This window comes from Gymnodraco acuticeps, unplaced genomic scaffold, assembly GCF_902827175.1.
Source record: "Gymnodraco acuticeps unplaced genomic scaffold, fGymAcu1.1, whole genome shotgun sequence".
In the NCBI taxonomy this organism is placed as follows: Eukaryota; Metazoa; Chordata; class Actinopteri; order Perciformes; family Bathydraconidae; genus Gymnodraco; species Gymnodraco acuticeps.
This window is the reverse complement of record NW_022990042.1, coordinates 4,580,543-4,599,232: the sequence shown is the minus strand read 5'-3', so window position 1 is coordinate 4,599,232 and position 18,690 is coordinate 4,580,543.

Here is an 18,690-nt window from a genome sequence, read left to right as displayed (position 1 = left end):
CATCAATGTCAAAACTGAGGAAAACAAAAATAAACCCTGTGAACTTTGTAAATTACTCAATAACCAGCTTGGCTGCAGTAAAAAACTCAAAACGAGATTTTAAATCGAAAAGTACCTCGCGGAAAATAAACTAATCTATGAATTTCAATCTGGCTTTAGAACATCCCACTCCACTGACACATGCCTTCTTTATTTGAGCGACCACATCAAACAAGAGGTGGACGAGGGCAAGTACTGCGGCATGGTGATGCGGCATGGTGATGCTGGACCTACAAAAGGCTTTCGACACTGTCAATCACCCCATTCTGATTGACAAGCTAAAAGCAATTGGTTTTGATAAACTATCGGTGAGCTGGATGCAATCCTACCTGGAGGGGAGAGAACAGATGGTGGAGGTAAACGGTACTCTGTCCCCCCCCCCTCCCAGTGAGCTGTGGTGTTCCACAAGGAAGCATATTAGGTCCGTTACTGTTCCTAATTTATGTAAATTACATGTCATCAGCATGTGACTGCAACTTGTTCCTGTTCGCGGACGACTCAGCCCTGCTGGTCTCTGACAGGAACAGGTTGCAGGTTGAAAAAACCCTCAGCTCCGAGCTCGGCAGAATCTGCACCTGGCTCGCCGATAATAAATTATCATTACACCTGGGTAAAACAGAGTCCATTCTCTTCGGTTCGAAACATAATCTCAGCAAATCCGACGACTAAGAAGGAAATTACATACCTAGGATCTATTCTTGAGGCAAACCTCTCCTGTGACAAAATGGCATCCAATGTAATAAAAAAAGTCAATCAAAGAACTAGATTCCTATACCGGATCTCCTCTCTGGTAAACAAAAACACCCTGAAAACTCTGGCAGGAGCACTCATTCAAGGGTACTATGACTATGCTTGCACGTCATGGTACCATAGCACCTCCAAGGCGCTAAAAATAAAACTTCAAACATCGCAAAATAAACTGGTCAGACTACTGCTTGACCTTTCATCTAGAACTCACCTCTGCCCACTTTGACAACCTAGGATGGCTTAGAGTAGACGACAGAGTACAGCTACTTGCAATGGGCCTGGTCTACAAGATCCACTACACCTCTATGGTACCCATGTACATGTCAAAATTCTTCCCAAAGGTCAAGGAATACCATGATCATAACACCAGAGGGAGCTCCACAAATCATGTGAAACCCAGATTTGGAACAAAAAAGGGGGAATACACGTTTCGCAATTATGCCACATCAAGGTGGAACGCTCTTCCCACAACTGTAAAGGAAAGTAAAACTATACTTACCTTCAAAACCTCTCTTAAAGAGCAGTTTTGAGCTGTACTGTACTGTACCCAATATACAAACTGTTAATACACTTTTCAATCAATCAATCAAGACCTCAAGAAGAAATAAGACTTCCATTCACTCACGGCAAAGCTTACTTTACTTACTAATTTACTCACGGTAAAAAAAATGCACTCCCTATTCCATTGTCATGAAGGTGGAATCTAACTATATCCAGAATAAGTTTGATTGGATAATGGAACGGCCACAAAGTAAAGCGGCAAGCACACCACGTGAGGCAACATCCAATACAGTCCTCCAGAATGTTAAAGACCCCCATACATCCACAATCATTCCAGTGTGGGTGTCAGCCACAAATGAGCCACATAGTGAAATACTTGTGCACTCCTCGATACACAGAGTGACACAACCTTTATCCTCGAAGAAACAGCAAAGGCTCTTCGCACAAAGAACGAAGCAGTGCAGCTAAAGCTCTCCACAATGGCTTCAAGAAACACAGTTGTGTCATGCAGGAAGCTAACTAGTCTTCAAGTGCGGATTCTACTCGGACAGGATAATACCTCTGCCAGTAGGGATGGGTATCGAGAACCGGTACTAAGTCAGTACCGGTAGCCGATTGGACGGTATCGGTATACCGTTAAGCCGCTGGATTCGGTATATGAATTAAAACAATTCTGGTTGGTTGGGAACCCTCACCCCGTGTGACCAGTGGCGTTTTCTCCCGGAGGCCAAGGGAAGCCAGGCTTCCCCTGTTTTTTCGGATTTTAGTTATAATTTAAATAAATAAATAAAAACACTTTGTTTTGTTTTGATAATTCTCCTTTGCTGTGTGTTGCTGCCGGCCCGTCTCTCCCCCATTCTCATTGAGTATTTTACAAAGAGTGAAACAAACAGCGCCCCTGTAGATGTTATGGTGAAACAGTAGATTGCACTCACTGTTGCGAGAGGAGGCCAGCCGAATCTGGCTTCCCATGGTGAAAAAAAATTGAGGGGTTTGACCAATCAGATGAGGCTCACGTGATGCCCCTGCCAACCTGTGATTGGTCAGGGCCATGCCAAGGGAAGCCAGAGGCGGCTGGCTTCCCTTGCCTCACAATCCAATCAAATCGCATCAACTTAGTGTTGCAGTGACGCGTCCTAAAGTCCGGAAGTAAGCTGCACTCGGTTTCCCTCGACAAAAAAGGAATGGGATTTCTCCATAGGACTTAGGAAAATAGCTCGAAATAAGGTCAGTGGAAAACTAACCTGTTAGATAAATGCACGTTTTGTTCAGTCGGATAATATCCACATGTCTACCCTACTTTTATCATTTTCGAATCATAAATCGAATCGATAGAAGATAGATAGCGTCACTGCACCACTCTCACCGCCGTTAGAAAGTAGCAAGCAACTGAAGCAAGTGCAATTATGGAGGGTGGAGATTTGGAGTATTTCATCAAAAATAATTGTACTAAACTTCCGCTACAGCACGAACAACAAATACAATCTGATGACAGGCCAATGCCCAAACTGGAGCTGTGTACAGCGAGGAAAAAAGGAGCGAATCGAACGTAAAACGTTAAAGGTCTCCTGATTTAGTTTGTGAAGGAATGCTTATTAGAGTTTCGGCTGGAGAGTGCGTGCGGACCTGTCGGTTAGATAACAGGCGTGTGTAAGTCCTGCATCTGATAAAAATGTGTGTAAAATCATACCGGGTGCTGTAATCATTCATCTGGTTACGTAAAGGAAAGGACGTATTATTGGCTTCCCCTAATTTTTTTCCCACGCCACGCTACTGCGTGTGACGTGTCCGGTTTGAGTACCACTCTGATTGGCCACTGTGAATGCCACTCGTCATCTCTCCTAACAGCGCTCTTATTATTGTGAGACTCCCGGGGGCAGACGCAACATCTTGCAAGAAACAGTGTCTCAAGGCTTCTTAACATTTAACAACCCATTAATGATGCATGCACACTTAACGGGAAGAAACTCAGCTAAAAGACCATATTAACCATTTTACCTACACGGAACAGAAGTCCAACACCAAGAGTCTAAATCAACACTTAGCGAAACGGGCTAACAGGAATAACGGCTAATTTAGCACATAACTGGCAAAAGCGATATTTTCTACGACAAACGACATATCACATGAAAGCTGAGATTCCACAGATTCCATTCCACTGTACGACCAACACTCACTGAAGCCCTCTTCCCAAGAGAAGTGGTGCCTGGTGAAGAAAACCAGCCCTTTGCACAGAGAACAGATTTGGGCTGGAGTGTTGTCGGCTTTGGCAATCACTGTCTTGACATTGGAGATATGATTGGAATAAGTCACCAGGTAACCGTGAAGCAAGTGATACCAGGTCTCCAGTCTTCAAACCTCCCAGGGAAGTACACTACGTCTGTAGAACACAGATAAAGGAAGTCTCACCTGCAGATGTCATCAGGTGCTGGAATCTGACTATGTCGAAAGAGCTTCTGAAGTTAACCCTGCAGATCAGGCCTCCAGAGGTCTCACAGCACAGCAACGTCAAGCCTCAAATTGGTTCACAGGCCCTGACCTACTTTGGCAGAAAGAGCTACCAAGTGGAGAAGTCAAGGTGGGAGAGATCTTGAGTAGTGACCCAGAGCTTAAAGGGGACCTGTCATGCAAAATGCACTTTTGTACGTCTTCATACATGAATATGTGTCCCCGGTGTGTCAGGGAACTCACCAAGTGTCAGAAAACACAACCCTCTCTCTTTTCCTCCATACCCAAATCTCTAAAAACAGGGCTGCAACGGAGCTGATACAGACTGATACAGATTTGAAATTGTTCTGACGTCAGAAACGTGGTGCTCCGCCTATATGGGCAACTCTCCACCTATCAGGGGAATGAGAGGTTGCGTGGCATGGTAACAGCATGGTAACATGATGCTCGTGCCTCGCCCCCCTCCTTTGTAGGGGGGCGTGGTCAGCTGGAGCTCATTTGCCACAGAATCAACCCTTGAGAAGACAGGGCTGGAATAGAGCAAATAGAGCGAAATGAGGCATGGCTAAAATGCATGATCTGTTTGGTATTTTGAAAAAAAAACTTCACAGACATGTTTTATATAGTATGGCCCTACAATATATTATTCAAATATAGCATGATATGTCCACTTTAAGAAGGCCCAGATTCATGACACCCAGGCAAACGAAGTAAGGTCGCCACTAGATCACTTTCACAAGTTCTCGGACTGGTCAAGAGTGGTTAAAGCCTTTGCCAGACTCAAGCGCCTTGCAAAGGATATTAAAGGTCTCAAGCCAAGGTCCTGTGGAACCACAAGCTTAGAGGAGAGGAGAGAAGCAGAGCTGGCCATAATCAAGATGGTTCAAGAAGCAACACTCTCTCAAGAAATAAAGTGCCTTCAGCATCATAAGGAGTTCCTCCTTAATCTCAAACAAAGACCAAAGTGGATCAAGGACCGCAGAAACGTCAAGGTAAATGACATTGTTATTCTGCAAGATAACACTATACCACATGGCCAATGGAAGCTGGCCAGGGTTGTGGAAGTGTACCCAGGAGGGGATGGAAGAGTGAGAAGGCTCAAGCTGCTTATCAGCAACTCTACTCTGGATGGAAAGGGAAAGCGCCTCGCTAAACCTGTTTACCTCGAAAGGCCTATCCACAAGACGGTGTTGTTGTCTCAGTTACTCTCACTCACACTCTGCACTTAATAGGTCTAAAAGGAAATAGTTAGTTTTACATCAATGTTATAGAGAGTACATTGCTTTTCTAAAAATGTTTATGGAAATGACAAGTGATTTGGTGGGAGTGTAACTGTCTTCACTTTCTGTTGTTCATTTGTTCCACATTGTATTTTTGGTTCCTACCTTTTTATGTGCAACAATAATAGAGGCGGAACTAATCTGCAGTGTTTTGTGTGTTTTGTGACTAACCCTAACCCTGTTTGTTTAATCGCCGTACTTGGTAGTCGCAACTGCAGAGCAACGCAGGATGTTAAAGAAAACTAAGGAAACTAAGGGAAAAATGCAGCTAAAGTTATCAGCCCCTCTAGGGACTAGCAGCCTATGAGGTACGTTTTTGTGCGGAATTTGGCCGTGTAAAATGTCCTCTTGGGTTGCCGTACAGCCAATGCGTGACATTAGTAAGCGTAACGGACCCCGTGCTGATCTGGTAGGACGTGCAGATATGGTACCTACACCGTCACGTTGGCACATTTCACTTCTTTCTTTCAGAATGAGGTGAAAAGTATTAAACTTTAAAATAATTTTTTAAGATTGACAAACATCATGTAATTCGTGGCACAATTAAAACGGGATCGAAATATACGTTTTCTCTCCCCATTGACTTCAATACATCATTTTTCCGAAATAAGGTCCCATGGGTCGGAAGTAGATGGTCGGGACTTCGCCTATACGGGAATTGGGATGCCGTGGCTTTATCTGACAGCATACTTACATTTATGGCCCGGGCGGCCGGACACACATATTTATTTAGATATGTTTTAAACAAGTTTAAATAAAAGACTGGAGTGTTTCTTGCTCTGCCATGGTACAACAAGTGGGACGTATATTGTATTACTATACTGTAGCATATAGTTTTTGATTCCCACTGTCACGGATATAATCATATTCTGCACACATTTATTTAGATATGTTTTATAATATTTATTATAGCCTACATCATGTAGTCCGCTGTATAGAAAACTGTAGTTTCCCAACAGCAGCAGACGCACATTCATGACGTCCGCTGGCGCATAATAAATACGTCGATAGTGTAAGTGCAGTCGGATTCTCAAAGCACTGCAGTCTCTTCTCCTAAATCCTTTTGAATTCTCCTATCCACTATTCCTTAACCCTGAAACGGTGTGACAAAGCTCTACCTTCCCCCTCTGTTAACAAGAGATAGTAGCCTATATGTTGCGGACTCTTTGTTTAAAACTAATTGCCCATCGGAATGTGAGGAGGAAGTCTCCCAAGGGGGATGGGACATTTCTGACATGCAGGGCAGCATTGCCGGTCTGCCGGGTCTCTGGAAATATCAAACATTTAATTAAAGTTTTAAAAACAGTGACAGGTTAAAATCAGAGGTGGAAGAAGTATTCCGATTATTTACATAGGTAAAAAGATGTGTTAGAAGCAAATGTCCTGCATTCAAAATTGTCAATAGCCCAAGTGAAAAGTATTATCATCTGGAAGTAAAATGAATCATTATGTTATTAGTATTAAATACATATAATTTGTACAACTTATATTTAGAAATACTCCGTTGTAATTATTGATGCATAAATGTGTTCATCCATTCAATGTGGCATCTGCTATAATGGGGTTAATGTATGATATTACTTAATAATACAACACATTACTGTCCTCTTAAGCCCCAAGCCTGTTTTTCAGGTTTCAGGCTCGAAAATGACATTCCCAGAACAAATGACCATATCTTCCCTTCTAAAAGGGTTAAATTAATAATCTTTTTTCTCAAAGTAATGATAAACCTGTTAGTTGGATGTAGAAAAGTCAGAATCAATATAGATGTTTTTTATTTTAAAGAAAATTCAGATTGAACATGGTAAAAAACTGTAAATTATAGTGTCCGTCCAAAAAATATGTTGTAGGTCTACTTATAGTGAAAACTAACCTTGGATGATGGGTTAGTAGACTAAAAGCTTTAGGAATCCAAAGTACAACATATAATAAGTACCCTGTATCAAGATAGATGCAAAACAAGTGATATTTGACCTTTTTAGACAGATTTAGCAAAAAAACCCTCTTCTGGGGCCATTTGGGTGGATTTTCCTTATCTCTGGCCCACCTTCTTCGATTTTGACATGTGACATCTCTTTCTGACCGTTAGAGCCAATAGAATCGAAGGAAAATCGTCGCGCACACACTCATGTTAAAACAAGATGGCGTCTTTGCGCATTCAATCTTGCTACAGAGCGTAAGAATGGCCTGCTCTAGTATTTTAAAACGGAATTGCAGTTTTTATTGCTTATAGATTATCAGAACATTTCAAAGGGGACACAGCCACATTGAATATCAACCTATGGATTAACTACATCATCGTTGTTATCATTTTAATGCCATTGAAGACCAGTTTTGACCAGACAAAACCAAGGTAAGACATGTTAGCGTTGTGGGCTACCTAGCGCCACTTGTTTTGATGTAGGTTTTTGTTGATAACGTCGCGAGTTTGTATCTTTCAGTGTTGAGGTGGGCACCGTTAGATTCTGTGTCTTTACGATCATAAACGATGTGTTGGATGTGCAGCTAGGATAAGTAATAAGGGAGCTAGGAGTGATTTTCGGTGCAGTAATAGGTTAGCATTTTTCGCTCGGGGCTAATTCAGAGGCTCACTGTTACCATTGTGTGTTTAAAAAAAATAAAAGAATGAAAAAGATCAGTTAAATGAGTTTTTTCCCGTTATTTGGATATCAAATATTCATAGTTTACTACATATTAAGGTTCCTTAGACGTTGTTTCCTGCAAATGACGCGATTTCGGCCCCGGAACCGGGTCAGTGGGGCTTAAGAGGTTGTGATAATGTATGAGTTGATTTACTTCAATCTACTGTACCGTGTACACCACAACAATATTACAACAAATATACTACATATTAAAGAAAACTATTGTAAAGGTAAAAGTATGAGCATTGTTAAGTGTAAGTATTAATATGTGTGCATGTAACTGCACTATAACTGTTCCACAGTAAGAGGGCGCTATAGGCGTAAGGAGGCGCAGCTATTGTAGCTGACGTCAGGTATCAGGTATAAGGGATTGTTCCCTCCCCTTCTATCTCTCTCTCTAGCTCTCATGGAGAGCAGGTCAAGTGGTGCAATGCACATATGAAAATAAACCACGCCAGTTAAGGCTAAAGAAGACCTCGTCGTCATGACCAGTTTATTGCTATACATCATGTGACTGTCAACAAGCATACAAAATAAGTGTAAACATTATTATTATAATTATTTAATATATAAAGACTATATATTATTGAATTACAATTAAGATAATAAGATTAGATATACTTTATTTGATCTAAAATAGGTTTTTTCGTTATAGTAGTGCTGGGGAAATATTTTCCAAAGCCCATAACTTTGACCCAGTGTATCAGTTCATACTGTCCTGACTGAGCACACGCACCTGTAACCTTGGCTGCTGTGCTCTCAGTGTTTTGTCTCCCTGTTCCTGCCTGTTGGCGTCAGCTGATAGAGGTGTTAGGATTCTATCTTGTTCTGCACAATGTTGATTATTCTCTCTGAACTAGCTAAGTATGGGTCTGGGGTAGAGTTCTTCAGAATTGACGTGGCAACTCTACCGTGAAGTCAGAACCTCTGACTGTGTGACTTGTTTTGTGAATCCTCTGGCCGAAGCTCCTAAATAAACCATCAGTGTTTGACATCAGAGCTCCAGCTCTCCCCGTGTCTCCTTCCTGAGTCGGTGACTCCCACTGCATTGCTACACAGAAGTTTCTCCCACAGCTAGCCTGTGAAAACCATAACAAATAAGTGATTAAATGCTCTTCAGCAAACACAACTGCAGAGCTGCAAACATTGCAAACAGACTACGTTTTACTGTACTGTATTTGTGAATGAAGCGCCATCTCATGGTTAAATCCTGTAATTGAACAAATGGGGAAATTTGGCAACGCCCTCTAGCAATTTGGCAACGCCCCCAGCCACTGGAATTCGCTGGGTTTTTGGTTGGAATCCACTGGGTGGAGTCCTATCTGGAGTGCTACATCTGTATGTGTGTGTGTATGTATGCTATGCGCTAGCTTGTGCTACATGCTGTGTGGGATATGTGTGCCGTTTATTGTTTAATTTAGCGGCATTAACAGTGATGACATATGCATATATTACATATTTATTTATTGTTTACCTTTTATATTTTTCTGTTTTATAATCCAGTTCTCACGGGTTGGAATAGGTCCCACGAAATAAACCCCGTATTTTAAAACAAGACCTCAACCTCGTGTCATTTACTGGAGGGAGCTACAGGAGTGATTAGTAAAATATGCATAAATAAAAAGAAAGAATGCTAACTAGGTAACATAAAATAAGAATAAACAAGTTTAAATGATTTGTTATTGGTTGTGATCATATTCTAAAGATGTTTGGATTATTGAAAAGTATACAGCTCTCTTTCATATGAGTGTTGAGAGCTGTATCCATAAATTCATTTTGTGCTCAAAGTGCACCATTGATGCATTTAACTTCAACATTTAAAAATAAATTGTCCCGGGGGTGCATGCCCCCGGACCCCCCTAGGGTATGTGAGGTCCACCCCCAAATAAAGCAATTGGATACATTTTATTTGAGTAAACGCTGAAAACGGGTCCCACAGACCCAAACAGCACACAAAGGTTAAAGGTAAGCATATAATAATGTTAAAATGTGCTAAATATAAACACTGCAAAATAAAGAAAAAGAAAAAAAGGAGTAAAAGTAGCTCACAACTTGTTTTTTATTTTTTTAAATCTGCCCTTATCCTAAAAAAAGGTTGGAGACCCCTACTCTAAACAGTAGTCATGCCAAAGGACTCTCAATGCCAAAAACAGTGTTGCAGGAATGAGTCCTAAAATACCAGAAATTAGTTAGCAATTTTCCCCTTCAGTCCCGCTCGTCTTGAAGTATATTAGTTTTTTTAATAAGCTTTTGGTAAGATTCCTGAAATAAGGTTTCTGGTTAAAACAAGCTTAAATAGCCCTGACACACCATGAATGGAGCCAATTTTGCCAACGGCCAATAATCATGTCATTATGTGAGCCTTCGTTAGTGTAAATAACTCCGTAGCAGCATGCGTAGGTAATCCTTCATTTGAGAATGGAAACTGATATATAGGTGTATATAGGACTTTTATTACAAATTGTTGCTGTGGTACAAACTTTAGAACAAAGCAGCATTTTCCGACCAGTTCGCACACCGCTCTCATTCCAGGCGGTTGTGAAAGTATCCATGTCGTAGAATGTCAAAAAGAGATTGTTTGTGCCTACTTGTTTGTTTTCCTCGTGTCTGTTTCTCTTCCTGTGCACTAACTTCCTAAAGTATAAAGCTAATCAGAGTAATCTATTTTGCCGACAGCTCCGCAAAGGATGTCGGAAAGGTCTGAATAAATGCAGGCATTGCAGGACACACCGCGAAAATATGAGTGACAGACACTCATCAACAACTCCAACTTACTGACGTCAAATCATTGCCGTGTCAGGGCCTTAAGAGTTTTCGTTATACAACAAAAATACGTCAGCAGGTAGCCCACTTGTTAATATTAAAGCTTTACGAGTCAACAATCAATGTGTCTAACAAGTGGCTGACTAAAAGTCATCACATCAAATACGAGTCAACCTTCAGAGGATTGATGGCGATGTTGAAGCCATGGTGTAGAGAAGATTATCTTGCTAAACAAACACTTTAGTAGCATAAATGTTTCTTTGAATTGGAGTTTATTACTTTGATAATCCAAAATCAGATTAGGTGGACATTGTGATATTGTGTGCCGGCAAACCCACACAAGTGCAAACCCCATGGGTGTAAAACAGTACAGAGAATCTTCAAAGTTCTCTTTTTCAAAAAAAATACACCCCCTGGAAGGTTGTTTTTTTGCCATGAGACTTTACAATGCTCACTGCCTGCTGGAGGTGCTGAAGCAAGTCTCCAACATCTATTCAAATGGCTTTGTAAAAGTCATTTGCATCTAATATGGAAACATCTCAATTTTCTTCCTCCTTTCGTTATCATGATATAATGACAGTGACATTTGAAAGAAATGATAATAGTCATACAATGTTCCATATGTGGCTCTTTTTAGATGTATAGCTTAGCAACAATTTCTCAGCCACTCAAATGCAACAATATGACTTCAGAGTTTATCGGGTTTATCTCATATATCTCTATAATTATTTCTCAGTTTTTTTAGTCACTGGTCAAACGTAGTGAACAGTTGGTATTATTTCTTATTAATTACACTATGGACCTACTATACACACAGACTGTTTATTTATTTATTCTTGCAAGTGCAAAAGTCAAATTGATTGTTTGTACAGCTGGTACATTTGTGGGGAATCCACATGTTGTTGGCTTGTTGTCAATGAACTAGGATTCACTGCCTGGAGTTTAATTTGAAAAGGTAATATATGTAAGCCAACATTAAATACCATTGCATTCTAAATTAATCTAAGGATATATAATAATACAATATCATCTTTAAAATGTACTTTTATGTTCAGCAATACAAAATACTGTACAGTATATTAAACTCACAAGAAAAAGTATATAATATAACATCATTCAGGAGCTTGATTTAGGTTTTCTGTCATGGAAAGTACGTTTTTAAGTAATTAATTAGTATTATAAGCAATATAGTAGATGAGTTTTGGAATTTGATAGTGACTTAACAACAAATGCAAGATTCACATGGACATTATAAAGAGATTTGACAGAGAATATGTACTTTCTGTCCTCAATTTGGTCGCTCTGTAAAATTTAGCTGGTGAACTTTATCATTCTTATTCTGTAAATATTTTACCTATGCAGCCTTACCTACGGTGGCCGACAGGTGCAAACGCACTACAACTGCCCAAAACATTTCCAATAGGAGAAACGTGCTAAAGCTTTAGAAACGATGCAAACATAAAAGCACCAATCTGCCAAAACACATACAAATGAAGAAACATCTTTAGCAAATGTACGAAACATGCGCAGCGTTTACTAAAAGCGCTGCATAAACGAAAGGCTGCAAATACAAATTGCAGCAAATAAAAAAAAGCTGCAAGAAGCTCAAGACACAACGGAAACTGTTTCGAGGGGGAACTAAAAGTGCTTGCTGAAATTTGGGGGTTATAAAGTTGGCGAACTGTCACTGTTGTTGGCAATTTACCTAACATCTACGTTTCTTGGGTTATTCTAAAAATGTGATCACATGATTCCTCCTGAAATTATTGCAGATCTGCTATAAGCTAGCTAGCTAATGTAGCTAACCTAGCCATTTCAAATATACTGAAAAACAACGTACAATAATGAAACAGATGAACTCTCAAAACTGAACTGTCAAATGTATGCATTTTCCATTCCAAATACCATCAATTGTCAAAGGGTTGTGGAATTCTGCTCAGATTTCGTTACTCAGTACTCAGATCATGCACTTAAGTAAAAGTAGAAATACCAGAGTGAAGGAATACTCTGTTACAAGTAAAATTCCATCATTCAAAAGGTTACTTAAAGGTGGGGTAGGTAATTTTGGAGAAACCAGCTCGAGTGCGCTAGAATTTGAAAATACACAACCGGAAAAATCTGCCACTTCCTTACAGAGTCCCTCCTCCAACACACATGATCGCGCACATGACCAATGAGGGCACGAGATAAGTTTGTGCACAGATGGAAGGCTGACAGGCAGGTAGGCCATCCAGTTACTTTAGCCGGGCCCGCTCAGATGATTGGTCGTGCTTTTTACAGCGCTACGGCTTCCACAGATGACATTTTTGTATGTATTTATTGTCAAAGCATTTAAGATATTCATTGCTATCGGGATGTTAAGAGCATTTCATGGAATATAACAAAAAGTGTTTCTGAAATAAATTACATACCCCACCTTTAAGTTATAGTAGAAAAGTATTGTCAACTAACATACTTAAGGTACCAAATAAAAAGTACTCATTATGCCGATTGGTCCATTTTAGAATCATATGTATCATGTTTGGATTTATAATTATTGATGTGTTTATCAAAGTGAGTAAAGGTGCAGCTATATGACTTTGTATATTGCAGGGTCTTGTACTTGACTGCAAGTACAACTATCTCAAAATTGTACTCAAGTACAGTACTAGAGTAAATGTACTTAGTTACTTCCCACCTCTGACCAAAAGTCACAGTTACATAATGAAAATGATCAAATGCTGGAAGATGTCTGTTGAATAACCTTTAGGTGACTGAACTACCTTAAACCTTTCCATCTGTTTGGTGTTATGTTATGTCAGCTGGTTTGTAATTGCCCAACTACTCAAGGAAATCATTAACCAATAGTTGAAAAAAAGGCTGTTTAGAATGACTGACAAGATTATAAAATGTTCAGGATCCTTTAATCATTAAACTTTACATTACTGGCTACAAAAACATCACAATGTATGTTTTATAGGAGTTGCCTGTATTTAATCTACCTCAAGCTATAGTATATTTTCCACCAGGACACAGCTTTCTCAAGTAGTAACAGTAAAAAGGGAGGAAAATGAATACCCTGCAGCCTTGCCCCTCGTGCATTTTGCTTTGTGGGCCCAAAACGTCTATTTTTACAAGTAAATAATGAATGACTCGTTTTCCAACTAATATTCAAAGCATTTTATTAACACCCCGTATTTCACTTCAAATATGATGCAACTTTAACTCTTTCTCTGAAACTGCCTTTGAGCAGGCAGAGATTTTTGCATTCAGGCCAGTTTTTCTGCAGCATGTGGTCAGCAATCCTTTGGTCCAATAAAGACCGCTTTTTCTCTCTACCTCCTCGATTCAGACCACAATCCCTCTCAGAGTCAGTTGTCTGCTTGGGTAATGGAAAAGGAGTATTTCCTGCTAATTCTGGCTAATTCCTTTTCCATCCATGGCGGGCCATGGGGACAGTGGTTGCTTGCAGCTCCCTCTCCTCAACATGTCGTACACTGTTTACTACCTTTGCCAACTTTATTTTAATTTCAAGCTACAGGATCAAGCTGGATCCTGCCAGTTAGAGACTGATTTAAACATGTTTCACTATATAAGGCACATACTGTCCTATACGTGACAGGAAATACATTTCTCTTGGCATTATGAAACAAATTTAGCCAGTACAAACTGCAGAAAAACAAACCTAAATCGAGTAAAAAGAGAGATGAACTGTAATTATTTGAAACAGGTTTACAATAAACAGATGATTCTACAGCCATGCTACTTTGAGGGCATTGAACTAATTTCAAACCAGAGTTGGGAGGGTTACCTTAAAAATGTGAAAACTACTCGTTTCCTGTTTCAAAAATGTAATCAGCTACCTAATCCAAGAATCACAATAACAAAGTAATCTAATTACTTAATATCAAGTGCAACGCAAATCAATACAAGAGAAAAGTAATATCAATAAGATGTTTTTCAGTTAAAGCTCACCTATTATGCTATATTTGAACAATATATTATAGGGACATATCTATACAAAACATGTCTCTGAAGTGTTTTGCTCAAAATACCAAACAGATCACCCATTGTAGTCATGCCTCATACCCCTCTATTTCAGCCCTGTTACTAAAGTGCTGATTCTGGGTCCGTAACTTGAAATGTAAATGAGCTGCTGCTGGCCACGCCCCTTTGGAGCGTCCGCATGAAAGCAGTGAGCTCTGTGAAGCAGGGGCGGTTCTAGGGGGGGGGGGTGCCACCGTAACACTCACTGTGGCCCCACTGAAGATGAAAAGTTTATGATTAAACTATTTCTTGGACCTACTAACTAACGTTATTTGTCATTCTAGACCAGGGGTGCCCAACCTTTTTTGAACCGAGAGCTACTTTTAAAGTTGCCAGTCTGCCGAGATCTACCAGTCCAAATAGAGAGGCGTAGCCATTACTGACAGCCTACTACCAGGTAAATACACACTACTTGTATAAAACTGACCTTTGTACGATTAATACTTCATAAAATACTGCAGATCCTTTATCTTACCTCTTTCTAATCTACACACATACAAGTATTTAACTGAAGTTACACAACAGTGTTGTTGATACAGAGTTAGAGTTTATTCACACGTCACACTACAGTGGGTAATGTTTTCAAGAAACATTTAACAGTGCTGCCACATATGACACAGGGAAAAAAGAAAATACTCTGAACCCTTTCTTTGCCATTATATAAAAATAGTGTTGCTACAAAAGTATAAATTAGGCTTACTAATAAGACAACTCAGATCTGAAGCTACACAGGAATCTGCTTATAAAAAGAAATGCCTTTAAAATAGGATGCTAGCAACACTGGGTGTTAAAATGGACGCCCATCTGACCTTTGAGGCCCACATTAAACAGCTGTGCAAGAACTCCTTTTATCACCTCAGGAACATCGCCAAACTCCGCCCCACACTCACTCTGTCTGACGCCGAAAAGCTGGTCCACGCCTTTGTCTCCTCCAGGCTGGACTACTGCAATGCATTCCTCATCGGGATCCCTGACAAAAGCATCCAGAAGCTCCAATACATTTAGAACAGCGCTGCTAGGATCCTGATGAGGGTGCGCAAATATGATCACATCACCCCCATCCTTAAAGCACTACACTGGCTACCCGTGGAACTGAGGATCAAATTCAAGGTCTCCGTCCTCACCCACCAGTGTGTCCATGGAACTGCCCCTCCCTACCTCAAGGAACTCCTCACCCCCCATACCTCCTTGTGGACCACCCGCTCCAGCAACTCCAACTTCCTCAAACCCCCCAGGACTAAGCTCCGTACTATGGGAGACCGGGCCTTCTGCTCGGCTGCTCCCAGTCTGTGGAATGCTCTCCCCGACCAAATGAGAGCACCACAGACCGTGGAGGCTTTTAAAAAAGGCCTCAAAACCCATCTCTTCAAAAGAGCCTTTGCCTAGAGCTTTTTATCACCCTTTTATTTATTTTGTATTGCTTTTTATTAATTCTACCGTGTTGTGTAATGTTTATTTATACTGTTCATGCTCACTACTTGTAGCACTTCGGGATTTTAAATCAAATATGAAGTGCTTTATAAATGGAACTCATTATTATTATTATTACTAGCTTCTTAACCTGAATTGATTGATTAGACTATAATCAATTTAAGTTTGCATTCTATACCATTTTGTACAATAATTATAATGAATAAGGTCAAACAAACTAAAACTTACAGCTGATTAATAACGGTATCTAACTTGAGTTTTTATTATATCAAAAACCTGTTGAAATGCTACTGTTATTTTTACTGTCTCCCAAAAGTGCGTCGGCAGCCTCCAGGAAAGCTTCTTTCACAACTTCGCCGTCTTTGAAAGACTTCATGTGTTTCGCAAGAACGTGACTGACACGATAAGATGCGATGGTAGCAGCCTTGTTCTTGTTGTTGGGCCTGGTGAAAATGGACTGCTGTGCATTTAGCTGTCCTTTCAGGCCCCTCCCCTTTTGGGAGCGTAGGGCAGAATTCGGAGGGAATTCCGTCTCGTAGCGTTTGTGCACTGTTTTTAAATGCCGCTCCTAAAATACCCTTCTTCGATAAAGCCACGCTCGCATTGCAGATGAGACAGATGGACTTTGAATTGGAATAGATACAAAAATAATCATCCTCTCACTCGTGAAAATTATATATTTTGGGCTTTTTTGCTTCTGCCATAATTACGGTCTTGTGTGTGTGCGGACTGTTACTCCAGTTGACACTGACAACGTCAGCGAAATAGTGCCCACTGCCCACCAGCCACGCCCCGACACATGGGGTCACACCGGCCAATCACAAAGCTTTGATGCGTTCAAGTGCATTATTCTGGCACAGGATGATTATGTTATAGGACATTAACGATAAAACAGAATATTGTTGTTCCATTTTTAGACACATCTCGCGATCGACTGGGAACATTTAGGAAGGTTGAAGACCAGACGAGTCGCTGCATTCTGGATGAGCTGCAGAGGTCGGATGGCACATGCAGGTAGACCAGCCAGGAGGGAGTTGCAGTAGTCTAGGCGTGAGATGACGAGAGCCTGGACCAGAAGTTGCGTCGCTTTCTAGGTCAGCTGGGGACGTATCCTCCTGATGTTGTAAAGAGTGTATCTGCAGCAGCGGGTTGTAGCAGCTATGTTTGCAGTGAAGGACAGGTTGTTATCTAGGATCACACCCAGATTCCTTGCAGTCTGAGTCGGGGAAACAATAGAGGGGCCGATGTTGATTGTTAGGTCAAGAGTGGCACAATCTTTTCCCAGAAGGAAAAGCAGTTCAGTCTTTTCAAGGTTGAGCTTGAGGTGGTGAGCAGACATCCACTGAGAGATGTCTGCTAGACAAGCAGAGATGCATGCGACGACCTGGGTCTCGGAGCGGGGAAAGGACATAATTAATTGGGTGTCGTCAGCGTAGCAGTGGTATGAAAAACCATGCGGGCTAATGACTGATTTTGTGAGTTTGTGTCCAGAGAGAAGAGGAGGGGACCAAGGACAGAGCCCTGAGGGACCCCTGTAGTTAATTGACAAGGGTCGGACTCTGACCCTCTCCAAGTTACCCTGTAGGTGCGGTCTTTGAGGTATGAGGTGATGAGGGAAAGTGCAGAGCCTGAAACTCCAAGTTCTTGGAGAGTGCGAAGGAGGATCTGATGATTCACCGTGTCGAATGCAGCAGACAGGTCCAGAAGGATGATGACAGAGGAGAGGGAGGCTGCTTTAGCAGTGTGCAGTTCCTCAGAGACAGCAAGGAGAGCAGTTTCTGTGGAGTGACCTGCCTTGAAACCAGACTGGTGTGGATCAAGAAGGTTGTTCTCGCTCACAGAGGCTGTATGCTCCTCTGTGGCGATGAGGGCTTGCGTTAAAAAATAATAATAAACATAGGCCTATTTGTAAAGTAGGGGGACACAAACGGGATTTCGAAAAGTGTCACGGTTAAACTCCTTATGAAGTGGTGAGGTGCCGCTCCACATTGCTTTTCTTCCCAACTCCAACACTGTGTGTGTGTGTGTGTGTGTGTGTGTGTGTGTGTGTGTGTGTGTGTGTGTGTGTGTGTGTGTGTGTGTGTGTGTGTGTGTGTGTGTGTGTGTGTGTGAGAGAGCGTTTCATGTGTGTGTATGAGAGATTTTTACATATGTCTGTAAATTATTTTGGTTTCAGTTGTGTGTGTGAGCAGGCTCGGGTTGGCCATCGGGAGATTCGGGACCTTCCCGGTGGGCCGCTGCCGTTGGTGGGCCGCTGCCGTTGGTGGGCCGCTGCCGTTGGTGGGCCGCTGCCGTTGGTGGGCCGCTGCCGTTGTTGGGCCGCTGGCTTTGGCATAGGTGGGCCGTGGACTTTCACAGTGCCGCTGCGCCGGTACCGCATCCGCCGCCGGTACCGCATCCGCCGCCGCAAACACCCGCGGCAGCTCCGGTGCTGTGAAAGTCCATCGCCGTTGCGAGTCTCCGGCTGTAACAGTCCACTACCGCCCGCGAGGACCCAGGTTCGATTTTGGCCTGAGGTCCAAAAAATGTATTTTTAAAAAAAAAAAGATCTCCCGTTCATCGCGTCCCACCTATCACATCTCTGCGCCCCACCAGTGGGGTGCACCCCACACTTTGAGAAACGCTGGGGTACAGTAACGGCATGGAATTCAAAGGTGGAAGGAGTGAAGTTAGGTAGCTTGAAGACGGAAAAGCTCCATTTGGGAGAGAGCAGGAGACCAGTGCCACCTCCTCTGCCAGTGGGTCTGGGTGTATGGGTAAAGGAATATGCTGTGGAGAGAGCTACTGGGGTGGCTGTGTTGGATGGAGTAATC